This window comes from Gossypium hirsutum, chromosome D12, assembly GCF_007990345.1.
Source record: "Gossypium hirsutum isolate 1008001.06 chromosome D12, Gossypium_hirsutum_v2.1, whole genome shotgun sequence".
Taxonomy (NCBI): domain Eukaryota; kingdom Viridiplantae; phylum Streptophyta; class Magnoliopsida; order Malvales; family Malvaceae; genus Gossypium; species Gossypium hirsutum.
The window spans coordinates 31,687,006-31,694,126 of record NC_053448.1 but is presented as its reverse complement, the minus strand read 5'-3'; the positions used below and the strand labels follow the sequence as shown (position 1 = coordinate 31,694,126).

At 35.1% G+C, this 7,121-nt stretch overlaps 1 non-coding gene across 1 annotated transcript; it reads left to right on the top strand.

Annotated features, from left to right (window-relative positions):
* Positions 1-747: 747 nt before the first annotated feature.
* Positions 748-854, top strand: LOC121224839 (small nucleolar RNA R71). The gene has a single exon (XR_005922581.1). It is a non-coding gene; the product is annotated as a small nucleolar RNA R71 (small nucleolar RNA).
* The last annotated feature ends 6,267 nt before the right edge of the window (positions 855-7,121 follow it).

The window sequence follows — 7,121 nt, the reverse complement described above, 5'->3', positions numbered from 1 at the left end:
AGATTCTCCGTATCAATAGGCAAAGCACCTTATGGATGGTTTTTGAGTTCAGTGGCAAGTTGGCCCATTTGGTTTTCTAAGTTTTTCATTGTGGCTGCTGAGCTTTGGATTAAGGCATCATTTTTGGCTTTGTATGCCTTCAACAGGTTTTCTAAGCCATTGGGAGATTTAGCTTGAGGTTGCTTCTGAACTTGTTGGGTAAAAATAGGTGGCTGGGTCGGTCGAGGTTGGGCATAAGTGTTACTGGTTCCAGCCCCTTGGTTACTCCAAGAGAAATTAGGGTGGTTTCCCCAAGATGGGTTATAAAAATTGGATTGCAGTCCTTGCCTTCCTCAGTTTTGGTTCTGATTACCCATGTAATACATGGATTCTGGGTTTGATGAATATTCTTCGAACAAATGTCCTTCCCTACAATAAACAGATGCTATACTTTCAAATTGATTAGGTGGCTGAGCTGTAAAATTATTGAACCCATTGATGGTAAAATTTTTAAGCATCGAAGAAATCGAAGATACCTAAGATGCAAGTGAAGTGAGAGCATCCGTTTCATGTATTCCAGTGACTCATCTTCCTGAAGCTGCTCGATTGGTTGACCATTGATAATTGCTACTGGCAATCCTCTCAATGATTTCATAAGCCTCGTTATAAAACATAGAAAAGAGAGCACCGTTAGCAGAAGCATCCACTCCCATCCTCATGTGAGTATTAAGACCATCATAGAATATCTCAAGTTGGATGCAATGAGGGATTCCGTGATAAGGGCACTTCTGTAATAATTCTTTGTACCTTTCCCATGGCTCATACAAGGGCTTATCATCCATTTGTTGGAAAGTAATGATCTCGTTCCTCAACTTAGCATTATTGCTAGGCGAGAAATACTTCATGAGGAATATTTATGCTAACTCTTGCCATGTAGAAATGGAATTTGGTGGCAATGAGTTCAACTAGACTCGACCTTTGTCCCTTAGCGAATATGAGAACTATTTTAATCATAGTGCACCTTCGAGTGCTCCGGCTAGCTTGAAAGAATTGCTCACCTCCCTAAACAGTCTTAAGTGAAGGCGATTATCCTTGTAGGCATTCCCCTAAATTGGCCCACTGTCTGAAGCATCTGGAACATGATTGGCTTCAGCTTGAATTGTTGTGCCTCGATTTTGGGTCTCCTAATACCCAGATTAAGATCATGAAACACTAGCACAACATGCTGTCTTAGAGCTCTATTCCTATCATTAGCAATAAGGATAGGATTTTGAGCAGGGTTTGCTCCGTTTTCTTATTTTTTGTAGTTCATCTCTTCGGTCCTTATCTAACTTGCTTGTCTCCTTCATTGTCGAAAAGTTCTTCCAATCTCAGGGTCTATAGGGAGTAAATCGATGATTTGATGAATACTCATAAACACCTGAAACAAACACAAAAAAATTAATGAAGTTAAAATTGAATAGAAAATAAACCAAAATGCAAAATTAACAAATTCACAAATAATGACTTTTAAAATAGTCCCCGGCAACGGCGCCAAAAACTCGGAACGATGGAAATGTGCAAGTGTACACAATCGTAACAAGTAATAAAGTGACAAGTAAATCTCGAGTTATCATACCCAGAAGGACTGTGCAAGAAATTATTTATGAATGCAATTAAAAGTACTTTGGTGAAGAAAAATATTTTGATTTTGAGGAAGTGATTAAAAACTAAAATTTAACTAAGTAAAAAAAAAGTTCCAATGCACGATTTCAAAAAGATGATTTTAATCAAGATGAGATAATTGTGTTATATTAATTACATTTCTTAACTTAGAATTAATAAACTCATGCTCATGTTGTTACGAACAAATTCATGGCAACTTGGTAATTTACTAACTGCTGCTCATACATACTTATTAAATTAACTAATCTCTTGAATATTTTCCAATGTCAATTCAAACAATTAATCAATCTTCATAAGCACATAAAAGATTAAGTGAGGTAACAATGTATTCCTATCTTAAAACAATTTAATCACAAAAGTCTTGCAAGTTATGTAAGACTAATCTATCGTTTAATACCATCGCTAATTTAACCCTCTACTACCTTAGAAGATTAAACATGCACTGATTAAGTATTGTGTTCATTAATTACAATTTCAACACGATTAAATAAATAAATAATTATTTACCTTACAATTATAATGCAAGAATAACTTATTCATGATTTTACTTAATCAAACAACTTACCAAGGCCTATAACAATACAAACACAATATTAATAACTGAAGTGGACGAAATGCAATCAACCTAGCACAAATTAAATTTAAGCCATATTAATTAAATGAAACATATCAACATCACAAGTATTCATAGACATGTTCATAACAACAACAATAAAAATTAAAGGATAGGGAACTAGAATGAAATCTGGTGTTTCTCCGAAGCTTGACTAGTTTTCTCCGCTCTTCCTTATTCGCTTGCTCTTGTTTAATTAAGACTTCTACGAGCACTTCAATGATGTTCCAATGGTGGTTGAAGGGCTGTGTAACACCCTAAATTTTGGGCCTAGAAGAAATAGATTTTAAACAAGGGAACAGATAGGAGGCTGCACATAAATATTTAGTTGAGCAGGAAGTGACATAAATGAAAGTCAACTTCAGTGGTTAAGGGATTTGGGTGTGTTTGGGAGTGTTTGAGGAGTCTGGGTTCAAGTCTTGGCCTTGGCAGAATTTTTTAGTTTTGCTTTTAAATGAATCAGGACATTGATATATAAGCCTTATAATTAATAGTGTTTGTTTTATGACACAAAAAAAGCTTGTGGTTTAGTGGCAAAGTGGCGTGTTGTGTAACTATGAGGTCTGAGGTTCAAGTCTTGGGTTGCACAATGGAGTATTTATTTTGTTGATTGAGCTCGGTAGATGGTAGAGTTGGATTGAAATACTGCTAAATGGAGTTTGAACTGGTCATAGAGAGATTTGAGGAGGGATTTGAGGAGAGAATTTTGGGATTTGGGGAGGTTGTTGTTGTGGAGAGATATATATCATCCATCTCATTTGTTCCTTGTTCTCGATGGGAGATCGGCAAGGGTTTCAAGGTTTTCGTCGCTTTCTCCAACCTGTATTGCTTCCATTCCTAACTGGTGGTGGTCGAGGTTGATTGGCACATTGCCTGGGAACCAAGGGTGCGATTATCATTAATTTTTGGAATAAGAGTGTTCGGAACAAAGGGAATCTGCAAATCACAACATGTGTGTAACCACCCCACTGTAATTGTAGAACGGCAAAAGCCAAAAAGCCAAAATACGGCGTTGAGACCACACAAGTGTGCGATCGCTCGTGTGGAAAGCCAGACCTACGAATCATGGGCGATAAATTGTAGAGGCCTCCATGAGCATTTCCATTGGCTTAGGCCGCAATGGGCCACGTTGGGCCGAAATGGGCCGTGTGGGCTCATTAGGCTTGTAGGCCCCAGACGGATGAAATCCACGATTTGTGGCAAATACTGGACGGGGCTAAGTAGATCTCATAACTGTGGCAAAATTTGGGCTGAATGGGCCGCACAATCGTGTGGGCCCACTTGGGCCGAATACTGGGCGTTAGGCCCATTTACATTGTTTTGACCATTTAGCTTACTTAAATCGTTCGAGGCGACTACGAACCTTTTGAAAGGTCAATAAATGACCGAATTACCCCCACAGGATAAAATGACCGAAATACCCCCACAGGGTAAAATAACCAAAATACCCCCACAGGGTAAAATGATTGAAATACCCTCATAGGGTAAAATGACCAAAATACCCCATAGGGTAAAATGACCAGAATACCCCCATAGGGTAAAATGATCGAAATACCCCCATAGGGTAAAATGACCAAAATACCCCTATAAGGTAAAATGACAAAATACCCCTATAGGGTAAAATGATCGAAATACCCCCACAGGGTAAAATGACTTTTATACCCTTAGGAGATAAAATGACTGATATGGCCTTATGTCATGTATAACTAATTTGCTCTATGATATGTATGACTATGATTGAGTATGACATTCTGCATCATGTATGATTCTAACATGACATACCGCATGGGGTTGGGATACTGTTATGGAGGAAGTATACTGTTACTGGCAGCTTTGCTGCGATACTGTTACTGGTAGCTTTGTTGCGATATTAGTGTGTTGGTTGGGTAGGTCGATTTTATCCCCACATGGTGTGTTGGTGGTACGGTGAGGTGTGTTGCTGGATTGGGATGGGTTGCATTATTACACTGTACTAATATTGTACTGGGCTAAGGCCCACACTGTACTGTTACTGAATAGGGCTCAGGCCCAAACTATCACTGCTTGTTGTATACTGATTGACCGGTAGGGGATTACACACTGAGTTTCATAAACTCACTATTTCCTTTTAACCGTGCAGGTAATCCTCAGTCTTAGACGATTTGGTGCTGCGAGGAACTCGGAGGTGGCCACACAACTATAGCCGTTCTTCACTTGCTTTTATTTAAATTTAATGTTTATGTTGGGTTTTATTTTTGTAATAAGGCCTTTAAGTTGGTTTAAAATTTTAATTGGGCTTTTGCTTACTTATATTAAACTGCTAGCTTAGGAGAAGACAAATTTTCAAAATAATTACTGTTTTCAAAGACACGAGACTTAAACAATAGAGTTTCAAAAGCTTCTGTAGTTTTAGATCAACTTACTATAACAAAAGCAGACAACAAGGTAAACGTTTTGGCCAGATGAATTGTTAAATAACAATTAAGAGGTTTTTAAACTTAGAAACAAAATTTTACCAACGAGTTTAATCTTTCGAAAGACACTTCAATATGACATGCCAGATCTGACCGTAACATCTAGGCCGGGCTTAGGGTGTTACAGGCTCTTTTCCAAGAGGGGAAATTAGAATGGGAATGGAAGGGAAAAAGAAGAACAAATGAAGGGTTTTGAAGAGAGAAAAGTGAGAGAGAAGTGAAGAATGAAAGGATGAGAGGTGTGTTTGAAATGAGCAGCCAAGAGGGGTATTTATAGGTTGAGTAGGCTGATAAAAATAGAAAAAATCAGCAGCCATAGACTCCCCCCATGGCCAGCCACACATGTGGCAAATTTGAAGGTTTCAAACTTGTTATTTTTAGGTAAGGGCAAATCTAGAAAAGCTTAATAAGTGGAGGGGTTTGAATGAAAATTCAAGGAGACTTCAAGTTTTATTTTGTAAGTCAAATAATTAGCTAAACAAGCTAATTGGGTCAGCATGTGGGATGGTTTTGGGCAGCCCATTGCTCGGTTGGATCAGTTTTCTCGGTTCAGCACAATTGAGGCTCTTTTCATAATTTAATTAATAATAATTATTTAACCCAAAATAAATTGGATTAAAATTAAAATTAATTATATTATGCATTAATATTCATAATTTGGACCATCTTAGTCTAAAAAATAATTTTCCTCGATGTTTCAAAATCGCTTCTCGATTTTGTGCTTCTAATAGTGTCTGTTGAGCCAATTTTCGCCCTTTGTGAGAATCTATCGAAAATAAATCAAAATTAATTAAAATTTATTATAAAATTAACTAAAATTAAGAATTTTAATAATTTAAGTACAATTTAATTATTTTATAATTATTATATATTTTTCGACAAGAATTACTACGAAATTGCATGAGTTTGAGTGAAAAAAGGCATGAAAAAGTGTGTATATTTTCGTGTTTCTAGTACACAGTCGTTATTAAGTAATAAATAAGTAAAAGATTTATCATCTACACAGGGACTGTATCTTTTAATCAATTAACTGTAAAATGAGAGTTAACAATATGGTGATAAAAACACAATATTTTTGAGTGGTGTGATGAAAATATAATTACTGAATTTAAGATTGATCCTTAATGCAATTTAAACTAAGGGTCTGTTTGATTGAAGGAATTGATTTTCCGGAAAATCATTTTCAACTTTTCCAGCGTTTGATTGGCGGAAAACATTTTCCATTTGGAAAATGAACTCCAAAACAAGGGAAAATGGATTACATTTTAGGGAAAATGTCTTACCCTTTCAATTTCCGTAAGACATTTTCCGTGCTCTCCTCTCTATCGCCTCCTTCATTCCTTCCTTCATTTCCGGTAGAAAATTGCTTCTGTTTATCGATTTTTCAGTAACTTATTTTTTTAATTATTCAATACTTGTTTTTTTAACACAATTACAAATAATTTATTTGATATTAATTTTTTTTCAATTTATAACGATTAATATTGTAGCTTAATAATTGAGTATTCTTATAAATAAATTATTGCAATATATGTAAAAATAATTTAAAATATAAAAATTTATTAATATATATCAATATATGCAAAAACAATTTTTTCGAAAAATATTTCCAGGAAATCTGCCAAACAGCCGAAAATATTTTACACAGATTCAATCAAACACCAGAAAATATTTTCCAGTAAATCATTTTACAGAAAATTAAAACATTTTCCCGAAATCATTTTACGGAAAATATTTTACTGGCAATCAAACAGACCCTAAATGCGAAGTATGAAATGAAATGTATGAATGAATTTAGCGGAAACACAAACTACAACAATCAAAAAATGAATAGGCTAGGATAGATACATCATTCAACTTAGCTTATTTTTATCATGCGTAACAGTGTTCGAAAATTATTCCATGGCAACTCAATATTTCATGAGTTTGGAAACCAAATTATGTCCTTTTGGAAACTTTTACTTAGTAAAACATGCATTTTACTGATCATATTAAACTAAGGGTTTCTTAGGATTCATGTGAAGTACCAGGGATGGGTTAGGTTTGAAACAGTTTAATCACATAAACCTAAAAACTATGCAAGATAATAGAGCTCATTAAAGTTATTATGGACCTTTAATTTACTCAAGTTAGGATCTATATTAAGCATGCACACTTCAATTATTGTGTCCACTACCCGTCGTCTGGTTAGAATCGCTCAACTAATTCAAATGCATCCAATCATGCATGAATGAAATACATACTTGTGTTTAATTGAAAACATGATCAACTAAGGCACAAACACTATAGCCATAATTTAAACAAACTTTATTAAATAAATGAAATTATCCTAACTAAACAAAATTAAACTACAATTGTTAATGACAAGATAATAAAGCACATTGCAAACATAATTAAAATCAAAATAACAA